The sequence below is a fragment of the Camelus dromedarius genome, chromosome 14 (genome assembly GCF_036321535.1).
Source record: "Camelus dromedarius isolate mCamDro1 chromosome 14, mCamDro1.pat, whole genome shotgun sequence".
In the NCBI taxonomy this organism is placed as follows: Eukaryota; Metazoa; Chordata; class Mammalia; order Artiodactyla; family Camelidae; genus Camelus; species Camelus dromedarius.
This window is the reverse complement of record NC_087449.1, coordinates 11,904,295-11,929,444: the sequence shown is the minus strand read 5'-3', so window position 1 is coordinate 11,929,444 and position 25,150 is coordinate 11,904,295.

The window sequence follows — 25,150 nt, the reverse complement described above, 5'->3', positions numbered from 1 at the left end:
AAAGAGCTGCTGACCTAAGCAGAGCAGCATTTTCTGAATAACTGGGAAAAGAAAGAAGATGAAAGGACGGCAGTTCAGAGCAGAGAGAAAGTTGCTGCAAGGTTATTTTGGGGTTAGGTTTGGGAATCCAGTCCTACCACTCAAGGGATCAGTTAAAGGAAGCATCAGTAACTCTCAACTGAACATAAACTAGAAAGATTAAAAAAAAAAAAAAAACGAAAACTCATCCCTTAGGCATCTACTTTGTGTCAGACCTCTGTTTATCTGTTATATCGTTTAATCTACCAATTTATTTAATCGATGGTTGCCTATAATATGCTAGGCACTGTTCAATGCGTTGGAGACACAGCAATGACTGAGATAGATGAGGTTTTATTTTTGTGGGGTTACAATCTAGTAGAACTGAAATTAAAAAGAAAGAAGTAAATTAAGACAATTTCTGACGTCATAAGTTTTATTAGGAAATAATATTGCAATGCTGAAGAATAAGTGCACAGCTTTGATTAGAAGTGTCAAAAGTTACATTTAATACAGAGCTGTAGAATAGAAAAGAGATTGGAGCAGTATCATGAGAAAAATAAAGAAGAATCCAATTTATCAGATTCTGCTGAGAAGTTTACAAAAGACAAGAACAAAAAAGCATCATTAGATTTAGTAAAATAGAGGTCACAGCTAACCTTGAAAGGACACGATCAAATTGGAAATTTTGAGAATAAACATACAGAAGTAGAGACAGCTTATAGAACACTTTATTAGTGCTGCTAAAAAAGAAAACAGGGATAAGGTGGTAGGTGGAGAAAAACTATTGCCCAAGAAGTAAGTTTTTAATGTTGGGAGATTAGAATAAAATGATAGGCATAATCTTGGAGTAGTCGTGATACAGATAATAATGATGAAGAATCATGATGGTGGTTTATCATCTGCCAGATATTTTTCTAATGGATTTATCTGAATTATCTAAATTTATCCTCACAACATCCCTTCAAAGAAGGTTTTACAATGGATTCGGTTTTACATAGAAGAAAATTGAGACACAGTGATGAACTCCTTTCCCAGGTTATATACATAGTAAATGCAGAGTTATGATTTGAACCCAGATGGTTTGACTCCAGAACATAGGTTGTTAACCAGTTCTCTATAAGCTGAGAATGCAGGAGAAAAAGGAGAGAATTACTGAAGCTGGACACATTATGAAGATAAGTTACTTGTAAAGTCACTCAACTTCTCTATGAAGTTGGTCCAGTATTCACATTCCAATCACTCTGATTCAGAAACTTCCTCTCCTAAATCACTGTGAAGTCAACAAACCCTAATCTTTCTAAAGTTATTCAACATTGTGCATGTTTTTGGGTGAGGAAAGGAGAAGGTGACTAAAGGAATTAATTACATCAAAATCACCAACCCTAGTGTAAATATATACCATAGTCTTTTGAATGACTGTTCTTTATTTTTTTAGTTATGTGGCCACGCCCAAGTACCAAGATTTCCCAGCGTTGGTTTTCAGTTTGTAAAATGGAATTAATAATAATTCTTAGTGGATTTTGGTAGATAAATCAGGTCCTTAAAATGAATATTGTCATACTGAACACCTTAAAGTGATGACAAATTATCTTTCTACATACTGCTGAATCAGACTGCTAACGTTTCACTTAGGATTTTTGCATCTATACCCATGAGTGTAATTTTCTGTTCTCATTCTAACCTTGTGCTATTTGGTATCAAGTTTATGCTAGCCTCATAATTTGAGTTGGAGAATCTTTCTTGTCTCTCTGTTAGTTAAAAAACAAACCCCCAAATTTGTAGAAATTTGAGTTACTTCTTTTTGCATTTGGTAGACCTTATCAGGAGGATATTAAGGTGGATAATTTTAGAAAAAATTTAAAATTATTGATTTACTATCTTTGCTAGTTATACGGCTAATCACATGTTCTAATTATTCCTAAACTATTTTGGAAAAATAGTCCTAGGACTGCCTTCACTTTACATATGAATAAAGTAGGTCCATCACTTTCCCAAGAGTGCTCTGGTGGAAAACTGTGTCACGTGATTTGAACCCAGGAAGCTGATTCCAAAATCCAAATTTGTAAACTTTCATGTTGCACTGCCTATTACATACACATTTCTAGAAATTTGTCCATTTCACCTCAAATTTCAAGTTTTTAGAAAAAGATGTTTCTGTTTCATTTTCAAACACTAATGGTCTATAATTATAATTTCATTTTTATTCCTACATTTGCATATGTACCTCCTCTCTTTTTTTCTCACTCATCTAACTAGAAAGCTGTCATTTTTATCAGCTAGTTCAGAGAAACAATTTTTGAATTTGTTCTGCTTTATGTGTGTTATATTTTATTTTATTAGTTTCTGCTGCATCCTTTTATTCATTCCATCTTCTTATTTTTATTTTGCTATTTTTTCCCAATAAGCTTTAAGCTTAGTTCATTAATATTGAATATGTTTTCTAGCATTCTAGAAGTTTTCATACGAAGAATTATTATTTTACTTAGTCCTATTTTTTAAATTTCCATTTTGTTTTTTCTTTCACCAATTAATTATTCAAAACATTTAAAATTTCCCCCCAAATACAGAGTTTTCCAATTTTTCATTTTGTTATTATTATTGCTACTTATTTCTAATTTTATATCATGTATTTATTCATATTTTCAATAATTCTATATTTGCATTACAAGATCAAGTCAGGAGACAGAAGCCATCTATTATTTGAATAGGGAAACTTAAAAAGAATGATTTACTTAGTACAAAATGATTAAATACCAAAGGAATGAAATAAGAGCTTAAAGGGTCCTTTCACCAACCAAGTATTATGGCTTCTCCTGGATGTCACTTTTTCAGTGAATAGCATCATAATTTATCCCAAGGGCTAAGTTAAGAGCATCCTTTTTTTTTCTTTTTTTTTTAGTAAATTACCTTTTCCATCTCATCAAGTGACCATGTAGTGAAGAGTTCAGATCCATCCAATCCATTTTTACATTACCACCTGGGTGAGATGTAGAAATGCAGATTTGATCACTTCTCTCAATACTATTTCCCTGCCTCCTTCTCCCCTTGAGGACAGAAATATTTAATCTGCCTTAAGAAATCTTTAGTCTCCTGCTGATCCTGGTTTCTTACCCACTTTCTGCCTTTTTGACACTGAATTACTTGCAATTTACTGATTCACAACAGGCTTTGGCCTGTATTTTCCTTAAAATCTTGCACACGATTTTTAAATATATTAGTTTTTAGCACTTGGCACACTCAGCATGGAGCAGTTCTGCTCTTTCCCCTACTTTTCTTTCAGATGAATTTATACCTGACGTATAAAGCTCCTATGGCTATCATATCAGTTCAGAAATCTTTCTTCTCCTCCTTCTGGGATAGGGATTAAAAGTTCTCCCTTAGCATCATCATCGCATCCACACTGTAGAATTTATCATACTGCAATCTGTTATATCTCCAATTTACAGATGAATAAAGCTAAGAATCAGGTACATTGTTTACTCAAGGTCACATTTGAGAAAGGTACAGATTAAATTGCACTGCTTAGCTTTCCGGTCTTCTGCTAATATCTGAGGGACAGAAAAAATCCAAATCACTGCATGCATAAAGGTGACATCATTCTAAAAGAAATCGTTAGTTAGGAATTTCAAATGTTCTAGAAAGAACCCAGAGTCCTTTTTTTGAAAAAATATAAAACTGTCCTCAGAAACTCAATTCGTAACCTCCACTCCTCTCCCCAGCTTCCTGGGTATAACAGTCTGAAAAACAGCTCTGTTTGTTTTTCTTGTAGTATCAGAAACAATACAAACCTGCATGCGTAACAAATCATCTGTGAGATAATGGCAGGGGGGTAGACAGCTTAAGAAAAACAGGAAACAATCCCCATGGTACTTTAAATATTAATCAAAACAAGTTTTCCTTAGGAAGACTTATGGTGAAGCTAAGATCAACAGAGTGAGTCATATCCCCAGTCCAGAGCGAGCCGGGGGAGGGGAGAGGGAGGTGTCAGTTTAGGATTCATTCTACTACTGGGAGGAAGGTTATACAATTGTAACAAGTATAAATTATACGAAGCATAACTGAATCATATGACGTATCTTTATACAAACTGCTCTGAAGTTTCATGACTTTATTATTGAATTATATTTATTGCAGTTTTACAGGATTGTTTTTCTATATACCTGAAGCCAGTGAAAACAGGTGACAGTTCAGCTGTAAGGAGTTCTGATTTTTGAAATCACATTATTTTTGCCCCTTTTAAGGGAGCATTTTATTTTGTAATGTTTAAGAGGTTAAGATTTATAGTCAGGCAGAAATAGCTTCAAAACTCAGCTGTACTATTTACCAACTGGTGAGTTTGGGCAACTTGCTCAGCCTCAGTAAGACTGTTTCCTTGCTTCCATAAATGCAGATAACAATATCTACACCATATGGTTGTTGGAAGAATGAATAAAATTGAATGTCAATTATAAAGCGACAAAAGTGACAAAAACTAGGTTATGGAAAATAAAATTTATTTATTGGTTCTCATAACTCTCAAGGGTGGCAATAATCTATTTCAGGTGAAGTTTGATCCAGGATTCAATCAATGTTACTAGGCCCTGGGTATTCTCTCTATATATCCCAGCCGATTTTCTTTGAGCAGGTGTACTCACAGCCTCTTGCTTCATTTATCATGTTGAAATATCCTTGCTGACCCTCACATACTTTTCTATTCATCTTGTAGGAAATTTAGTATAAAAAATAGATCTTGGCTTTAAGTATATCTACACCAAAAGCTATGTTCACTTTGATTGGACCGTCTTAGATTACATGTTGCTCTTGGACCATTCATCGTGACTGCTAGGTTGTGACAATCTGATTGGCTTGGGCCTGACACACATCCTCCATTCTAGAGCAAAGGATTGATTGGTCTCCCCCTTAGATGTCATGAGCTGAGAAGGAATGAGTCTCTGAATAAAAGTTAGAGAGGTAGGGAGCGCAGTTCCAGAAGAAGAGTTAATAGGTACTTGAGAGGGGCTGGTGAGTAAAACAAATTCTACTCCTTTATATTAAGAGTTATCTCTCTAACTGCTTGACTGAAAGGTCTCAAAGTGTGACAATATCAAATAGCAAACAACCAAACAAAGAACACCCTAGTCTTTATGTGTAACACTTCCTTCTCTCTAAGCTTAGAAGTTTCAAGAATGATGATCAGACATACCAGAGTTCTTTCATTTTGACTAGATTTTCACTGAGGTTTTTCTTGCAGTTAGTAAGCTAGCATTTGATTCTTTTTCCCTAAATAGTGAAGATAAATAAAAAAGTAAATAAAAAGTTAAAGAAACTTCTAATATGTTAGAAATAATCTATTACTCTTCTCAGTTTGATTGGACTGAATGAGGACTGAAGGAAAGAATGGTTAGGATTCAACAGCAGTGTCATTTCCTAAATAATATTTGGATGACAGAAGAAGAATCCAGTCAATGACACCGAGGTAGGAGAAATCAAATGGGAGGAAGTGCCGTGTCTGTATGGTTCTCCTCCTAAACAAGTGAACATTGATGACGACGGCAAGCTGCCCTGGATCTGTCTGTGAAAATACGGTCATTGTGAAGCTGACTTCTCACTAAACACTCTTTCTATCATCATGCATTTCAACATGTTACGGTTTTAAAAAGAACTTTTTTAGTTCAGTTGGACTTCACACAGTTCTAGGTATTTTGACTTAATGCCGTAATTTGGCGCTCAAGTCACAAATGACTTGGTTTCTCCAATTCTGTCTCTTCAACACTTCTTACTCTAAAGATCCAATATCAGTTCCTGGCAAGCTTGCTATGAGGTGGCAGTAATGTTAGAATAATCTCTGTTAATCAGTATATTTAAATCTTCTTGTTTGTGACAGAACAGATATGGGATAAGTTTGTGCTCCCACTGCACAAAGGTTTTAGTGTGTTGACTCAAAAGACACTGTTATGTAAATAAATTGGCGTGAATTTACCTACTACTAGGTAACTGATATAGTTGGTTGGGCACTTAGCTCCTGGGATATTTTAGTTTTTAAGTACAATACTGTTCTAAATGGAATTAGCTGAGACCTTAACAGAATTAGTGTGCTTATGTGGATAACATAATTCTTGAGATTATTACTGTTTCTTACTTTGGGTATTAGGAAGGGTGGAAAATATTCTGTGAACTTACAAACAATTTGAAATGCTGGGTTCTGTTTGGGGACCACTTTGAGAAGTATAATTTATTTTATTCTGACTAAAATTTAACTTTGGTGGGAGAAAATATATGATAATTCAGGCTGAAGAGATAAATGCCAGGAACAAGGTTCTCACTTGTTATTTTCATAGAAGATCTAGCTTCTTCAAGGAAGAATATTTTCTTAGATTTTAAGATGTGCATATCAAACCACCATAGGATAAGCTATTTGATTGTACATGTTAGAGATGGTTGATCATTTAACCTTCAGGCTCTGCCCTGATTTCCTGGTTTCCTCAAAGAGAGTAAAGAACGTGACTTTGCTCAGCATATTCCTTTGTGGCCATTGGGCAAACAGTAGTCAATGCCTCTTTTCTTCAAAAGACTTGAACTATGACCAAGTCCTGTTCCAGACAGAAAACAGCAGTGACACTGCAAGGTCTCTTCAGAAATGTGAATGTTTCTTCAATGTCTATTTTGATTCGACCACAACTTCAAGTTTGAACTTTGGACGTTTAGATATGCTGCTGAAGATGGTAAGTTTACAGAAGCTCTACCCTGTCTACATGAAGATTTTACTTTTCTAATCCTGAGGAATATTTTTGGGGAATTTATAATACTTTTAGTATTTGAAGGGCCCTTAGAAGGACTTGGGGTAGGAAATTATTTCACAGGGTTGAATGTTATATGTTAAGGGAGTCATTTGCTCATTTTCGTCCCCTCTAGGATGAGCCCAAGTCTGAAAGGATATCTTATTGGTTTATCAGTTAGTGTTAGCAAAGGGCACTGAGGAAAATTGCAAAAATTAAATTAGAATTCTATCATTCCACCTGGCCAATTAAAACCCATTATCATATTACCTTGCATTTTACAAAGGCTTCTTTCTAAATATATTAAACTATCCTTTGAGCATTAAGTAAAGACACTCACAACTGGCTTGAGAGAGACTGTTTCTCGGGCCAAGGCTGTTAGGCCCACGTATGAAGCATTAAGCAAAGAGAACAGGGCAGTTGTCCACTGGTCACCGGTGAGTCAGAGGTTGGAGATAAACAGGACTCCTGACTGCAGTTTTGTTCTGTCTAAGTGATCACAGCTTCTTAACCGATCTCTTAAAGCCTGGTCTTGTTTCCTGCCATTGGGGGGAAAGAAAAAAGCAACAAGCAAACTCTTGAGTCATAATTAAAGTGTGAGCCATTAAAACCACCAGTCTTTCAAAGGATTATATGTGTTCTTGCTTTATCTTCATTTTTAAGAGTGATCGCTTTTAAATCAGTCTTCCGAACTAGCTGTGAGATTGACCATGTTTAGGTCAAGTGTGTCAAAGCAGGTTTAGAACGAAGAGCCTCTGCCTGGAGCACGCCGCCCTCCCTTCCTTTGTTGAGCCCACCATGTAGGGCAGGGGGCTGTCAGTGCTTCCTTCTCGTGACTCTGACCCCAGCTGGTGAGCAGTAACAGAACCACTGAAGAAAGATGAAAAGTGATTCTGATGTTTTACCCAGATGTTGATTAACAGTTAGAGACAACACAAATAAAGATGCTTAATCACAGTGTTCAAGGAGCCATATAAATATAACGCCATTCGGTCTTTGGAAAAAAGAGGAAAAAAGTTGACCTTTACAGCGTGCAGTTCTGACTTTTATCAAAACAGCGAAACCTCTTCAACATGTTGTATGTTGGTCTTAGCCCCACATAACTTTCCTCCAGCTTATCTCCATAAAACTATTAGTGTATAACTTTCGCAGCAACCTGTTCTAAGTACAAGAATGCGTCAAGTAACTCTAATTATTATGTTGTCTATTAAAAGACACATATACATATGCTGAGAAAAGTTTAAATTTTCTTCAGAAAATACATTCTGTATTATTTGTTCAATGTAAAAAAATATTTACAGGGGTTAATATTTGGACTTCTAAGATAGTCTGTTGTGGCAAAGCTTTATAATCAATGGCTTAAAAATAAATTTAATTATTCTTGAAAACCTGACAAACAAAACCAAACCTTTCACAGATCTTTAACTACCCCACCCACCATTCTTTATACCTACAATTAATGACTTCCTCAACCTTTCTGATGTCCTGGTCTCCTCCCAAAACCTCGTTAGTGAAAAAATAGGAGAAGCAACAGTGTATTGTTTTACATCTATGTATTTCTAAGATGCATTCTTGTCGAAATGCACATTAAAAATACTTCTTTGAATCTGTAGGGTTGGTTGAAATGTCTATATAACCATTTTAATGACCTGGCTCTCTCAATTTGTGCATTAAAACCTGAACAGAAACCACCCCAAACCCCAGCTCTGGACATAGTTTTTCATAATAGCTTTTTTTGTTTGTTTTTCAAAAAATAGCTTTAAGACGTGTAAAAGTGAAATGTGATGCATAGATTCTCCCTAAAGAAACACTCCGCAAAGTGAATCTTACAAAAAGCCCTTTGCAAGTGAACATGTCACTCTGAGTCTCAGCTAGCATTATTTTCCTAAGGTCTGGTCATACTAAACAACAGTCTAGTTAAACCTGCTTCATTAAATTGCTTAATCTTAGAAACAGGGATTCATTCCATAAACACCACTCTACAAACAGAATTCAGTTCCTTACCTAAAAAATACCTAGTGTGAACAATTCTATTAAAACAGTATTCATGATCAGATGCTGTTCCCACTCCAAACTGGTTTATCTAGTAAAAGAAAGTGTGATTTTATTCAAGGTCTCAGTTTTACAGTGGTCACTGCCTAGAAACGGAACCCACACAGAACTCTCTGGACATGAAAACGTTAGGGTTATTTACGTATGGGCTTTGCGTGGGAGGCTCATTTGCCTAACAGGTACTACCATGTCTCCACACGCCTTAACATTCCTGCGTTTCCTTTTCCTCTGGCTTGCTTCCTTCTTTTCACTCCCATCTGAGTCACTGCACAGTGGGGGGCCTGTCATGTGCATAATGAGATACAGTTATCTGCCACTAGCTCAAAGCTGTTTACACTTAGTGGCGCTGGCCATGTCCTTCTTCCCAGAGCAACCTGCTCTCCTCTTCCAACATGTGCATTTCACGTGTGTCATCACGGACGGACCATCTGAGCTACAAGGTTAAGTGAGCAGACAGATCTTGTAGCCAGAGTGTCTTTTGAAACACTGAAGATCAAGGACGAAAATGTAAGAAAATTTAGCGGTTATTTTACAGCAGCAATTTTTGAGGAACTAGGTAGGTGTGGAGGAAGGAAGGAAATGAAAGAAGACGCATATTGCCACCACTGTTTAAAGAGGAGTCTTTCTGTTCTTTTGCGTACATTACACTGAATACTGATTCTGGTCAGTGCTTTTATCACATCCGCTGTCACTTGTTCCAGTCCTTTAATCCAGAAACATTGCCCCCCTGTGCTACCTGTGCACTTTGCAGTTCTCTTACAGGGACTGCCCTTCTTTCTCTGTCACTCCGTTGCAAATGCATCTTCAGGAACAGAAGGGATTAATGGTGAGTGTCAACGTAGAACAAGTGATATGAAGCCATTGCTAGCAAAGTAGAAGGAGCAGGACCTGCCTTCTGGGGGAGGCCGACTTTCCTGGGAACTTGCAGTGTATAACATTGGAGAAAGTGTGCCGGGACTGGTGGGTTCGTGGACCCTCATCCCCAGATGGCGCTGATTTACCCTGAGCAGAAGCAGTGTGCGGTGGAGAGAGAGCCTGCTCATTTTCCACTTGGATGGAATCTGAAAGCACAGAAATCTCCCAAGAAACTTGGGTCTCTCAAGGTTTCAAACCAAATTTTGCAGATTCAGGAGTGAAGTCAACTGAACTTGATAAAACTGTGCTTTTTTTTTCCCCCTCCCATCTCTACAAATGAACCATCTGTGCTATTATATCAAGCACAGGGAGAGAATCGTGTCTTATTCAACCTATCCCAGATCCCTAGTTAGCAATAACCATAAGGAAAGCCGTTTAAATGCATTCTGTTGAGGTGGAGAAAGGACATTCACTTCCTTTCCTGTTCACTCTCACCTGCCTCTTGACCTCATGAGGCTGGTTATTCCTTAAGAAGTGTCCGCTTTCTCACTATTACCATCACTGTATCACACTGACATGGAACTTGTCAGTGTGTTGCCTCAGGAAAAGGTCCTGTGTACTTGTTGACATTGGACCTGTTACACGACATTTTGATAGGACCTGAGGCTCACTCGGTTGTGACTGGCAGGTGTTCCAGAGAAAAAGGGGCATAGCACAAAATGTGCGGTAGAGACAGTTGCTCTGTTCCATTGGTGGGGCACTGAAGACTACTTCTTTCGTCTCTAAACCCCATTAGGTTCCTCCCTCTCAATTTCTTAAATGTCTGATTACATATTTAAATTTTGAATTCATCTTGATATTATTCATGCATTCTGTCTCAGCCAAAACACTAGTTATTTGGAGTTAGACACTGTAATTACTGAAACATTTCTCTTCTTCTATTTGGAATTTGCTATGGTTTAAGCATTGTGCTTGGTAGATTAAAAAAGTTTAATAACGTTTAGTTATATTTAACGGATTATCATTTTCCCTCAGCTATGTCTTCATATTTTTTCTCATCCAGGGTACATATAGCACTATCTAAATGCTGCTAAATAAATAACACAGTGCTTGCCACGTACCATCATTGTTTTTAGCCCTTTAACGCGTATGCAGTCATTCAGTCCTCCTAACAATCCAATAAATCGGCACTATTGCCATCCTACACGTGGAAGGTAAGTAAGTTGACCAAGGACGGAAGCTAGTGACAGGCGTTCCATTCAAGCAGCTCAGCTGTAGACTCTGTGCCCTTAACCACCGTGCTGCGCTGCCTCTCCAGCCACACGGTTTCCTCCAGGGATAACATATTTTGGACCATTGTAGAGTGTTTTGTGAGGTTTCATATAGCACCTGTTATAGGGGTATCCCGTCCTCCTATGTTCTCTTACACTTACACTGGAACTACTTCTCTCTCAGTTAAGGAAATGTCTTAAAATTATCAAATGGTAAAGGAAAGGCTCTCGTCACAAACACAGTCCATTAAAAAATACATGTACCAACTCCACTTAACACATACAGTGCAATATAACTTAACTTTTCTCCAATCACTCCAGACAAGTATTAAACCCAGAAAGATAAGAGCTAAATCGACTGACTCAGAAATGGTTTGTCTTGCAAAGAAAGTGGAAAGTGAGTTTGTACTATATAGTCTTCATTCAGATGATTTCCGAGGACTCCGTTGTTGTTATTGAAGATATGTTGGGGAAGGAAAAATTTCAGGTTAGGGATGTTAAAATTCAGGTTGGTTTCTGACTGCCTTGGCCACTCTTTCTATGCTTTTTAGAAAAGATAGTAATTACTACTGGATGCATTGTGATTTCACGATGACACTTGTCTTTGATCTGTTGGTTGAGTCCCCCATCTGGTGGCAGAATTTTTCTTGAATGCTGCTGCAGGGAAGATTCTAGTTCTTCCATTAATCATAATAGGGTTTTCTAGACCTAAAGGTCTTCAGAATAAATTCTCATTTATTAGAAATTTCTCTTTAGAAATAGTCATTTTTTTTCATTATGACCTTAAGAAATAATTACTTCCTAAAAGACTGAACATTTATACATGTCATATCAGATTGTTGGGATCTCTCCAAAAATGTTTCTCAAATTGTGGTCTGGGACCAACTCTTCACATAAGTGGCTTGTAAAATGCACATTCCTGGACCTCATTCTAGACTTACTTATTAGAATTCTCTGAGCTGTGATTCAAGAACCTATATTTTAAGGGGCTATTTCAGTTGGGTTTTGCATATTAAACACTAGAGAATCTTCGGAAAGGGTCTTAACTTGGCCTCTTTTTTTTGCTATTACTAATATTACTTTGAGGGCTGGGAAAATTTTAAGTGCTAAATAAATGAAAATTATGACAGAGGCATCAGTGAAGTAGAGAGGTTCTGTCTTTTCGAAAGGATCCTGTAGACAAGAGCAACTTGTCTACACTTGTCCATAGCCATCAAATCTGATACAGTTTATTTTGTAGCCTCTTCAAACATTTTTGGAGGAAAGATATAAAATCACGCATGCGCGCGCGCGCGCACACACACACACACACACACACACACACACACACACTTCTCTTTAATTTTGACATGTCACATTCTTCTACGCCCTTCCTTGAAAAAAAAAATGCCAGAATGTTTGTGGATCTGCAGCCTTATAACAGAAAGTTTATCCTCAAAGAATACTATCTTTTAAAATTTTTTAACAATTGTGACCTTTTTCTTTGAATCATTACTTCCTACTTACCAGGACTGTCATCAGGTATGGTACTTTGTAGATGATTCAGTGACAGTGGCTGGTACTAACTTAGTGAACCCTGCACATAATCAAGGATGCAAATCTAACTATGAGAGGAATCTGCCAATCAAAACGTCTTTTGAGTCTATGAACAGATAGTCTTTCCCTCACTGAACAGAGGACCTGAGCTAAACTTGTTTCAGCTGGAAGTCTTTCTTTGTTTCTCTTGGATGATTCAGTTGTAAACAACAGATACTTTAAGGTGAGGAAAACACATTCACATCAATGTGAATTTTTTTTGAAAAAGGCTTTTCTATTTCAGTCCACCTGTTTCAGAAAATAATGCAAAGGAAAACACGAAGATGCTTTACCTTTAACAACAATAGCAAAATAATAGAAAACCATCTGCATATGGAGTTATACATTCCATTTTAAAACTTTAAAAACATTCCTTTAAGGCTTTAGTGAAAACGTTTCCAAGTAAATAATTTTCTTGGGCAATGCCTCTGCTCTGGTGATAGCTGATCCTATCTGGTCCCTGAACTATAGGCATAATCACATCACTGTATTTTCCCCCCATTTTCTATTTTTCTTCTTACAGACATGAAAGGAAGGGTACAACTGACTTCAGGAACAAGGTATTTGAGATGAAAATTCCCAAAGACATAAATATTCAGAGTAGATGTTATGGTCAAGGCTTAGAGAATGAATAAACTACAGAGCGATTTTGCAATTAATGTTTATTTAAATTGAAATTTAATGGTTAGACATTCTAAAAGAAATAAAATGATACATAAAGATAAAACTAAGATTACTGAGAATTTTTTAGACTGTGAGCTTCCTGAAAAATTGTTATTTATCTCTGCTTACCCATGTAGTAAGAGTGCAAAGTCTAAATGCAGATTACAGAAGCAGACAAGGTGAGGTTTTTAAACTAGTTTTGTTTCTACATGGATTTGACTAAGTTACTTAAATTTTGTTATGTGCATAATGGGAATAATAATGGTCCTTATCTCATTAGGGTCTGTAAGTGTTACATGATATAATGAATGTGGAACTCTTGGCATTCTTCTTGACAGATTCTAAACTTCAGTGTTAATTAGTGCTGTTTATCAGTACAGAGTGAAAGAGGTTAATATTTAAACGTAGAAGATTTGAAGACTGTTAGATACACCGCAATCTCCGGTGGGCCTGGGTTTTCTCCAGCTCTGAGTATTCTTTTTTCTCACCTTCATCGCTCTGATTGAAATGCTCTTTGTAACTATTTACTATCCTAGAATTCTTACTTATTGTTGAAATATGAAGGACAAGGATAAGAAAATTAAAAAAAAATAAAGGTCTTAGAGATGTGAAGTCTGAAGTCAACAAAATGGATGATAATAAAGAAAACCATACAAGTTTATCTTAACAGCATAGACCAATTCTCAGGTCAGCAATACTTGACCCTAAATTAGTGATTCCCAAAAGACAGCAATTTTGCCCTCAAAGGGTCACTGAGCAATGTCCTCAGACGTTTTTGTTTCTGACAACTTGGGGGAGAGTTACTCCAATGAAAGAGGCCAGAGATGTTCTATTTTTATTAATCTGTAAACCTGATGGGCAGACCCCTGAACAACAGTCAACTTGCCAAAATAAAGACTAAACTGTAGACTACATGGGAAGATGTTTAACTCCAAATTCAATTTCTCTAAGAGATACAGAGCTAGGCAGCCTATCTCTTTCTTTTCTAGTGAGCTTTGGTAGTTTGTGTCTTTCAAGGATAAGACAATTTCACATAAGATGTCAAAGCTATTGACATAAATTTGTTCAAAATATTTCCTTGTTTTCCTCTTAATATCTGAAGAATCTGTAGTTACATCACCTCACATTCCTTATATCCTAATATTTTTACTGATTTTTGTTTTTCCTTGATGAGTCTGGCTAGAGTTTATTAGTTTTATTGATCTTCTCAAAGAATCTGCTTTTGGTTCCACCGATGTTTCTCTATTATTTTTCTCTGTTTTTTAACAATTATTTAATTCACTTCATGATTATTTTTGTTTCCTTTCCTCTCCTTACTTTGAAGCTAATTTGCTCTTTTCTCTAGTTTCTTAAGGTAAAAGCTGAGGTCATTGATCTGAGGCTACTCTTCTCTTCTGTTATAAGACTTCAGTGACATGAAATTTCATTTAAGTTTCACTTCCATGGCATCCTACACATTTTGGTGTACTGTTTTCATTTTCCTTCAGCTAAAAATAATTTTTAATATCCCTTTCCCTTCCTTTTTGACCATGATTATTTACAGTATGCTATTTAAGTTGCAAATGTTTGGGAATTTATCACAGATATTTCTAATTTTGATTTCTAAATTTTTCCTTTGTAGCCACAGAACATACTCTTAGTGATATGAATATTTTCAAATGTGTTAAGGTATTTTAGTGGCCTGGAATATAGCCTATCTTGGTAAGGTTTCTGTGTGCACTGTAGAAGTATTTATATTCTCAATGGTTGTGTAATGCGTTCCAAAAAGTCATTTGAAAGAGATAGTAAATAGTTTTGTTCACTGGTCACTGGAAAATGGTGAACTTGTCAAGGTAAATGCTAAATTGTAGGCTCCTACCTAGGAAGCCACCTGGATTTCTCAGGCGATCTCTTCTTTCCCATTATTGAAATTTTGGGCAATTCTGGCCCTGTTTTCCCTTGGGATTCAACCAAACATTGCCTGTTTCAAGAAGCCTTCTTTGATTTATTGTTAAAAAAAAAACTCATAGTATTATTTATATTGATAGTGTATTTAATTGTGTGTATATTTATTTTTATTTTCTATTGTATTTTGAGAAAATAAATTAGCTCTTATCTATCTGCATTTTCCCAGCAGATGGTAGAGAACTTGCAACATGGCAGGTGTTCAAAAAATGTCATGGGGTAGAATTGTTATCCCTTAAAACCCTCATGTTTTAGTGTTAAATAGCATTTGCAGAGACAATGACCTCCTTTAGAGTAAATGGATTCCTTCTAAAATAGTCCAAGCCAGTGACCATCCACCATTACTTTGAAAACCACGAATCATTTGCAGTTTGCTATTCCTGAAATTAACCCATGCTTAAATAGTTCTATTAGAAATTCTTTTTTATATTAAAATCCACCTTGCTGTTATTTGTATCCATAAAAAAGATACACCTTCTTATTTTGTTTCTTCTGTCTCACTTCTCTTTAGCCATTACTTTGTCATGCTAAGAATTTCTAGTCCCTTTATCTTTTATATGGCATGATTTAGTGACCATCACCACTGTCGTTATTTTACACCACGTGTAGATGCGTACTCTAAGTTGTCAGTGTAGTACCCAGAAACGTAAGTGGTTATCCATGTCTGCTCTGATCATAAATCATCGTGTTCTGAACATTGTGCTTCTATATTATAGTCACGGAAAGAATGGATGTTGGGAGAGATGAAGAAATTAGAGGTTGTCTACTTCTCTAACTCTTATCCAGAGCTACCATACATATATGTGCAGGTGGTTCACTGCAGAAGAGTGTCCAACTAAAGCAGAAAGTGAAAGATAAAATCAAATTTCCAGTCTGTTGACCAAGCCTTTTACCCTGATCCAGGGCTGTGTCTGTGCGCCCAGCGTAAGAAGTGCCTTCTTCTAATTTGAACCAAGCTGTATTCTTAGGATTTGCGTCTATCCAGAGAGAGACATTTTTGTCTAATTATCACAGCAGTGCTGTATGTTCTCATCACAGCCTCTTCCCATTCACCCCTCACTTTACAGATGACAAGAAATGACACCTAACGTGGCAAAGCCACTTCACCCCAAGCCATACACACTGTACATGCTTTGCATAAAGACTACTATGGCAATCACATACTGGGTGAACTCTCTTATTTTGGTTTTTGCCTATATTTTCTCCCTATTTACAGTTAACAATATTTCCTCCAAATGCTTATATAAACAAGATTTTATGGGCTTAGATTTTGTTTCTTCTGACATGAGTCTAATGCTGTAAAATAACCTCCAATCCTAGTAACTTGAACGTGAAGTTATCAGATGGGAAAGTGCAGAACACAGATATTACAGGAATAAAGTGTACACGTGATGACTTCAGGCAGTTTGATTCACTGTTGTGGTTAAATCCATATTTCATTTCTGGACAGCTTCACCGTAGCTAGGTTAGTGAAGACAGACCACATACTGTAATAATTTTTACCACAAGGCTTATAGAAATATCAGAATAAAAGTGAACATCACATCATCCTCAACCAAGAAGTTACAAAGAGAAATGTATTAAAAATTAATTTTCTGAATTCTGTTGTATTTGCCTAATATGCTTTATGTATTATTTCATTTTCTGTCTGCTATAAAATTCATTAATTTTAATCCAGGATTAACACAACAAGAAGAGGAGAATTGGTTTTCTGTAGCATCTTCCACACTCAGAGTATCCTAATGTGCTTTATAAATAATGAATGAGATACTGTTAGAGTTGAGACTTTGTAGGCAAACAGAGTAGCCATTGTATAAACTGGCAATAACTCTCAAAAAAGATAAATACTAAAATGAAAGCCCTTTCATGCCCTGTCTTTTGTTCCTCTAAGTTTTGGTGAAACTTTTAAGTAAGTTGTTATCTGGAAGTAAATGTCATGATAAAGAGAAGGATCAGGGAGTGGCCCTTAGAAAATTCATTTATCAGGGTTGTATTTGTAGGTCATGATAATCATTTATTAGCCTAAGAAAGACTCCTGGGCTTTTTCACTTCTAAAACTTATCCTTCTATAAAAAATTCAGCTGAGGTTAAAACCCCCACCAAGCAATGCAAGAGAGTTTCTTATATAGCTCCCAGAGACCTGTGAAATTCAGGCATATTGTCCTTTACTACGGGCAATAACATATAAAGTAAACTAAAGTCAGTTTACCCCAAACAAATATTTTTTAGCTAAAAACAGAACTCAGAAAAACGAACCCAAAATGAATGACTCTATGAATAACAGTTTCCCACTTATAACCCTCAATATATTTCTCTGTAGTATAAAAACACAATGATTTGTGGAAATGTGGCTGTAGCTTGAGTACCATGAAGAATGAGGGAACCGCAGGTTAACGTGAAAAAAGACAGTTTCTTTTTAGCTAAAATTCCCTGACTACCTCTAGATTTACTCTTATTAGAGTGGCTTTACAAGTTACAGAAATTTAATTTGCTGTTTCTTCTTGAGAAAAGTAACTCAACTGCTTGAAGCCTGGCCATTATTTCAAAGCAGAAAAATGTCCTATGTTGAGGGCAGATTGGTCAGGGAAATATTTTCCTACATCTGTACATGTAAATTTAGTGACTTAGTGTATTAACCTTCAGTACATCAAATAAGGGGACTTATTTGAGAGAACAGGCGAATCCAAAAGGAGTAAGCTTTGTGGGTCGAAATGGAGGAGTGGAAGCCAGACCAGATCAGGCTGACTTTCAAATGGGGGGATCCTCGTCACCTCAGGGGTGCACAGGGCAGCTGGGGAGAAGAACTGTTGAGGAGCTGACTCAGAGGACAGGTCCAGGGATGGATGAGAAGTCAGGGGAGAAGACGGGCTAAGATTCCAAAGTTGAGACGGTCAGAGCCAGACCTTGAGGCAGACTGGGAGCACAAAATGAAATTAAAATTAGGGGAAGTGATCTGAGTGAGTCTAATACAGTTATGGTCTAGGGTAAAAAAAAAAAAAATCAATAAAGGACCGAATTGTAAATACTTTGCCTTTTGTGGGCTCTGTGTTCTCTATGGTGCCTATTTACTCTGCCATGGTAGTTAGAAAGAGACCATGGACAAAGCACACATGAACGGATGTGTCACTTCAGTGACACTTCACTTGCATAAAGAGATGGTCTAGATTCAGCCCACAGGTCATGGATGGTCACCCTCTGATACAGACAGCAGCACTGGTTGAAAGGAATCTGTGGTCGGACAGCAAGCATGTCATACAGGCAGGGGACACCCAGACCCCCATAACCCAGGCACTCATCAGAGAAGGCAGCGCTGTCAGAAGCTCACATTGGGAATGGTCTTTGGAAAATAAGAGACCTGGTGTAGGTTTTCAGTACTGGAGAGGGATTAAAAAGGGTACAGAATGCAAAGGAACGAACAGCGAAGGGAAAATTTACTTACATCAAAATTATGTTCCTCACTTGATGATCACTGTGTAGATGGGCACTGAGAATTCTTGTTTAATCCTTGGGAATGTGTACACACACCCACACACACACGTATATATAACACTAATGTATTTGCCATTTTGGTGGCTGGAATTGTTTTGTTCTTTCTATTTTACCTTTTGAGAGCTGCATGCATCCCCCTTCTGCTTCACACACAGGGCTACCAACATCGCTAGTATATGTATTTCATTATGACTAGAAAGGGTAACGGATGAAATTGTGATATATACCAGGGACTGTTTAAAGTTATGTATTGCCTGACTGAAAATATAATCAATGTGCAAGCATATGTGTGTTTATGGGATATGAAAATATGCAACAAAACTTCACCAGTCAAGGGGGAAAGAAAAGTCAGTGCTCAGAGAACATGGAGAAAACAAGGACCATTGGGGGTAAACTCTCCAGTCTATGTGTAAGCCTTAAAACAAACTCTAAGTGGGGGAATAGACAAATATACTTTTGAGGCCTAGAGGCAAAGCAGTTTTATGTTGGAGATCTTTTAAAAAATACCAACTTTGAGTTAAAATATTTTTGACCTTAAACATCTTTTAGATATTTGTGTATTTTGCTCATAAAACTGTGTGTGTGTGTGTGTGTGTGTATACACACCTACATATATTCTCTTTATTTTGTTTTTCTTTCAGTGGCAATAATCCTAAGTGAATTATTGCCTAAAAAATAAATCCTAAACTCAATCCTAAGTTTGAGTCACTTCATCTACTTCTACAGAAGCACAACATCAAGGAGTTAGAAGAAATGTAGGAATTCTTAAGGTCTTTCCCACAAATGAGGCTTCTACCTGGAAAGGCAGCTTTTCCTGGTATACTGGCATTTTAGTCTGTTCTGTTTTCATGACTTTTATTTGTGTGAATTGACAATAATCATAATCATCACTTTCCTTCCAGACACGAGTAAAGCACCTTGATGTACTGTGTCTCTTAGCATTTACAACAGTTCAGGGCGATGGATGAGGATACTCGGTTCAGAGACATGAGGCATCTTGCCCGTTGTCACCAGTCGGTACGTAGCAGAGCTAGGATTTTAAACCAAATCCAACTGACCCCCTTAATCATTACACATAGTAACATATAAATATGTACATACACAGCTGACCCTTGAATAATACAGGGTTCAGGGCCACCACTTTTTTTTTTTTTACAAAAGTTAAGGACAACTTTTATTGCTACCAGAGGCTTTTATCATCAGTACATGGTTGACTGCAATACGTTCTTCAGACTGCACTGCGGGGTGCAGCGTCCAGAAGTCATTAAGAAGTATAGGCAGGCTGGGGAGGCAGGGGGGTTAACTTTCATTGAGAAAATCCGAATAGCTTAACATAAAACTGGCATACTGAGTTCAGTTATCACATGTTACAGCCCCAAATCACAGAGACACCCCCAAATCTAGACAGTCTCTCTTACTGATTACAAATGAGGGAACAAATCAGCTATGGAAAAGAGATCTAATTTTAGTTGTTACCTATTTCTTTGGTGCCCACCTAGATACCTTAACTTAATCAGATTCTTTTATACAAATGTCAAACACGCTTTTGACAAATCTAAGAGTGAAGTTGAAAATCCATCTATAATTTATATAGCTGGCCCTCTGTATATATTGTTCCTCCATATACATGGTTCCTCCTATATCTGTGATTGGGCAGACGTGGATCCAGCCAACCTGGGATGGTGTAGTAGTATATACTATTTAAAAAAAATTTAATATATTTTTATCGAAGTATAGTCAGTTTACAATGTTGTGTCAATTTCTGGTGTACAGCACAGTGCTTCAGTCATCTAGGAGCATACATATATTTGTTTTCATATTGTTTTTCACCATAAGCTGTTACAAGATAGTGCATATAGTTCCCTGTGCTGCACTGAAGAGAAGTATTTACTATTGAAAAAAATCTGCTAATAAGTTGACCTGGGCAGTTCACACCTGTGTTGTTCAAGGGTCAAATGTGTATACGCTGTGTAACTAATAATAAAAATGTTAATGATAATAATGCTAAGGGCTGGCATTAACCGAGTACTTGCACATTAACGGAGACAGAACCTGGAGTCCGATGCTCTTCCTGCCACACAGCAAGCCTAGGGCATCAGCCCGTGGCAGAGAATGGCTCTACGGTCCTGCGTCCCATCCCCACGGCTGACCAGGAAGGTCAGTAACCACTGCATTGTTTAGTGCAATACAACATGCCTCTGACTTAATAACTCAGTCCTTGTTGCCCCACTTTATTTTGCTTCCCAGGCAGCAAATAAAGATTTGTTTTTAGTGAACACAGAACCACGTTTCTTGTGCCATTTAGTCTTCACTTACCATTTACATTTTCCGTGGAAAGATTATGTTTGGTGTTACCATCCCTCTAGCCCTATAAAAGGAAATCAACCAGCTTCTTTTGATGATAAATCTGTTTTCTCTGTGATGATTCACTCATCCATTGTGTCAGTATTTCCTGAGCCTATGGAATGTGCAAGGTGCTATTCTGGGGGCAAATTGAGCAGTACACAAACAAGCAAAGCCCTACTCTTACATGATTTTAATTTTGGTGCATAAATAAATGAATAAATGAATAAATGAATAAATCCATACTATTTCAAGTGCTAACAAGTACTATGAGGGAACAAAAGAAAAGGCAAGATATAGAAATTGACAAAGCAGGGTGAAGATGTGATATTTTGGCTATTTTGCTCCAATCTCCTCATTTACTTAAATAGACTCTTGCATACATGGGCTCTAAATAAATCTGAACTGTCTTATCTGTGATTCTCTAGGGGCTTTTAAATATGCATTTATTTCTTTGTAACCTTGAGAATCCCATGTGTTTCCAGCACATGGACTTTGAAATGTTGTGAATGGTAAAATTTAAGATGGCACAAAATACAGAGAAGCAGAACAGAAAATCTGCAATGTCCTATCACTGTCCAAAGAAACATACTTTTAATGGTTTTTCAATGCTCATAAGAAATAAGCAGTCAGGGTTTCAGGTTTCCCCACCTAGAAGGTACATGATCGAAATCCCATGTTCCCACACAAGGAGAAACTGTGGCTAGAAATTTTCATCTCTATGTGTATATTTGTGTGTGTGTATGTGGTGTGTGTGTTTTATGTGGCTGTTTGACTCCAGCTGGGATATAGATTCGGCCCTATGTTCAGAAGGGAGCAATAAGATTGTTTTAAGGTTATTGATTTTAAAGATGGCAAGGGAGAAATTCTGGGCCATTATGTTCTTGAGTCCTAAAGTGAGAAACCTGTCATAAGGAAACTGGACTCAGCAGTATCTGAACATGTTTGGAGTCTGAGGGAGGAGTGCCTAGAAAACAGTGAACAGAGGCACATGGAGATATTTTTCCAACTAGGGATGGCCTTTGAATGTGGCCATTAATATGCAATAATCTATGAGCAAGGGATCTAGAGCCAACCTTAACCACAATGAGTCACAGAAGTGAACATACACATGCCCAGGTGCAAAATCAACATTCCTTGCAAACCTGTTGAGTAACTCCAGATGTTTCTATTCAGGTTTCCTTATAATCAAAGTAACTTTTCCAGTTTTTAACAGTCCCAGACCTCATTCTAACTTGACTTTTTGAAAGCAATTTAGGTTTCCTTGTTTGTTCTGAAAAAGCATTGGATGCCTATTTCTGTGTTAATTCAGATTTAACTAATAAAGGTAAACATGGTTTATTGAGGTTTCTATTAACTTATAACTTTGGGCTTTTAGTTTAAACTAAAACCATGGAGTGTAAACTAATTTGTATTCAGAAAAAAAAAATTTCATAACATTTCATAGGAAATAGGGTTTCATAAGATAGAAGGGAATTTATAAAGATACCAGACCTCTAAGGATGTTAAATTGCCATTATATGAAAAATTAATAGTTAACTAAAGAACATGATTTTAGAATACTAAGGATGTTAATTTTTTAAAACTCATTCCTGAAGTATTTGGAGAAAAAAGTTTAATGCATAAAGCAACCAGGCGTACATTTGTTTCTATTTTGAATGTTCTCCCATGGAGATCTGGCCTATCTTTTATACATACAAATACAAGCTGCCAGAGATGCTTAGGCGTTAAAGAGGGTTCAGGTAAACTTCAACATGGAGGTGAAACTTATAAACGCAAGACGTTGGAAGTCCTGAAAATATATCACCAGTACGCCACGTGGAAAAAGAAAATCTATTACCCTCTAGCTTTAGGATTTTTCATGAAAACCTAAACTGGAGAGAATTATTTACAAAGTAATGAGGCATTCAAGCATTGTTCTGAAAACCCTAAACGGGGGACTAACAACCATTAAAACATGCGAGTGCAAACGCGCGCACACACACACACACACACACACACACACACAGCTCTACTGTCACGTTCTGAAAGGTGTGGAAACATAAAAGCTGTTCAGAACATAAAATTTGTGTCTGTTTAATGAACAATGTTAGAAATTCAAGTTTCACAAAGAGTTTTGTATTAAAGTTAAATTTGGGAAAAAAAAAAACCCTAAATCCGAAGATGTAATAAAAGATTATTGGAAAAGCTAATTTTACATTTATCCTCAGAAATTTGTTTTAAACAGCTTGTCACTGATTGACATGATAGATATGCAAGCTTTCACTCTTCTGATTTTTAACTAAATTCCTGTAAGAATTAAGGCATTTGTTTTTAAAGGATAGTTTTGCTAAGTAGCCAACTTTACGAAACTATTGAAACTGAAAGGGTGCATTTCACATTTAGAGTAAAATTATAATATGTGGAGTTTGAAAATGAAAACAAAAAAGAGAGGAAAAAGAATGTCTAGAATTTAATGGAAATTACAATCAGGGCATATCATCCCCTTCCCTTGATTTGACTCTTATTAAAAATCTATTTCTAACGTTAAAAAGTTTTTAAAATTCAGTTCCAAAATGAAAAAAGTTAACCGGCTGCACCCAGCAGATCTACAATCGTGGGCAAAAGAGGAGTACTATAAATTATTTTTATTTTGTTGGTGAATGCTAAAAGATTGATGATTAGGGAGTTACAGGGACATAAAGTTTGGCATGCTACCTGTGCCGTGTGGATATCAAGGAAGATTTTATGTGCAGGAGGTGACACTGAGTTGAATCTGAGGTATGGCTAGGGAGCTGGCCAACTGAAAGAGGGGCAGACGGGAATTCTAAGCAGAAAGAATAGAAATAAATCTAAGAGCAGCAAAACGTTTATTTTCTATATTGCCATGTTACCATATAATCACCTTGGTTCAAAACTTGAGTAAAATAAACTAATGCTTCCATTATTTACTGAGCATGTAGTATGCACCCAGCACTCTTCTGGATGCTGGGGAGATTACAGAGGGCCTGTAAATCCTGCTTCTATTAACAAGGAAGTTATTTACTGAATGGAAAGAACAGATCTGTTCAGGAAAAAAATGTTAGCATAATAAAAGAGAATTACAATTGAATCCAAGCAACCAGGGCTTTGTATCTTATTGTAGTGAAGCTTTCCCGGTTTACAGAAAGATGTTTCTCTTTATGCTTTAATAGGTAGGAGATATTTGTTTCCCAGGTTTGATGTTTTGGTATATACCCTGCTGATTTAGAATATGAGAAACACGCTCTGTGTTTAGAGAGCAGCTTGTAGTCTGGGGCTGGGGAGGGTGTTTCTCTCTCTCACTTGGTCGCTTTGCTGTTTACTTCCTGGCTTGCTGCTGAATTCTTCACAGTACCTTTATCAGATAGTCTTGCTCACAGGATGACTCTTGGGGTGGAGGCGGACCACGTGACAACTCCTGATCTTTCCTTGAGAGTCACTAGTAGAAAAACAAAGCTAAGCTACAAACACATGATGATGTGCATGAAACTGTTCTGCCATGTAGTTTGACAACAGAACCTATGATCTGGTTACCAGTTAAATCCATTAAAAAAAAATCAGTTAAATAAATTTATTTTCGGGGGCTAACAATAAAAAGAAGTTTCTGGGAGAGACAAATTAGGAGTATGGGCTTAACAGATACAAAGTACTATGTATAAAATAGATACACAACAAGGGCACACTATATAACACAGGGAGTTATAGCCATTACCTTGTGATAACCCACAATGGAGTATAATCTGCAAAAATCCTGAATCACTATGCTGCACACCAGAAATTAACACGATGCTGTAAATTAACTATACTTCAATAAAAAACTTCTCTTTATACTGAAAGTATGCCAAACCTAGACATATCTTCACTGGCTAATGGATTTATCTTATTATCAGACTTGTTTCTAGTTATAGACATAGTGAAAATGTGAATTGAATATGATCTAAGACATTAAATAATTATGTTACATACTTTAGATAAAAATATCAATCTGCTTTGTCAACCTTTTAACTGCTACGGCAACTCTCATTTGAGAGGCCTGAGAAAGTTAAATTATGAACATAAAAAGGCACAATTCACACCTCATAGTATTTTATAGTCCTTTGGGTTCTGGTAAGGTTGAGTGGTCAGTGGCTCTGGCTGGTAGGTATCAATGACCCCATTGGAAACTGTTAGATGATGAGCAAA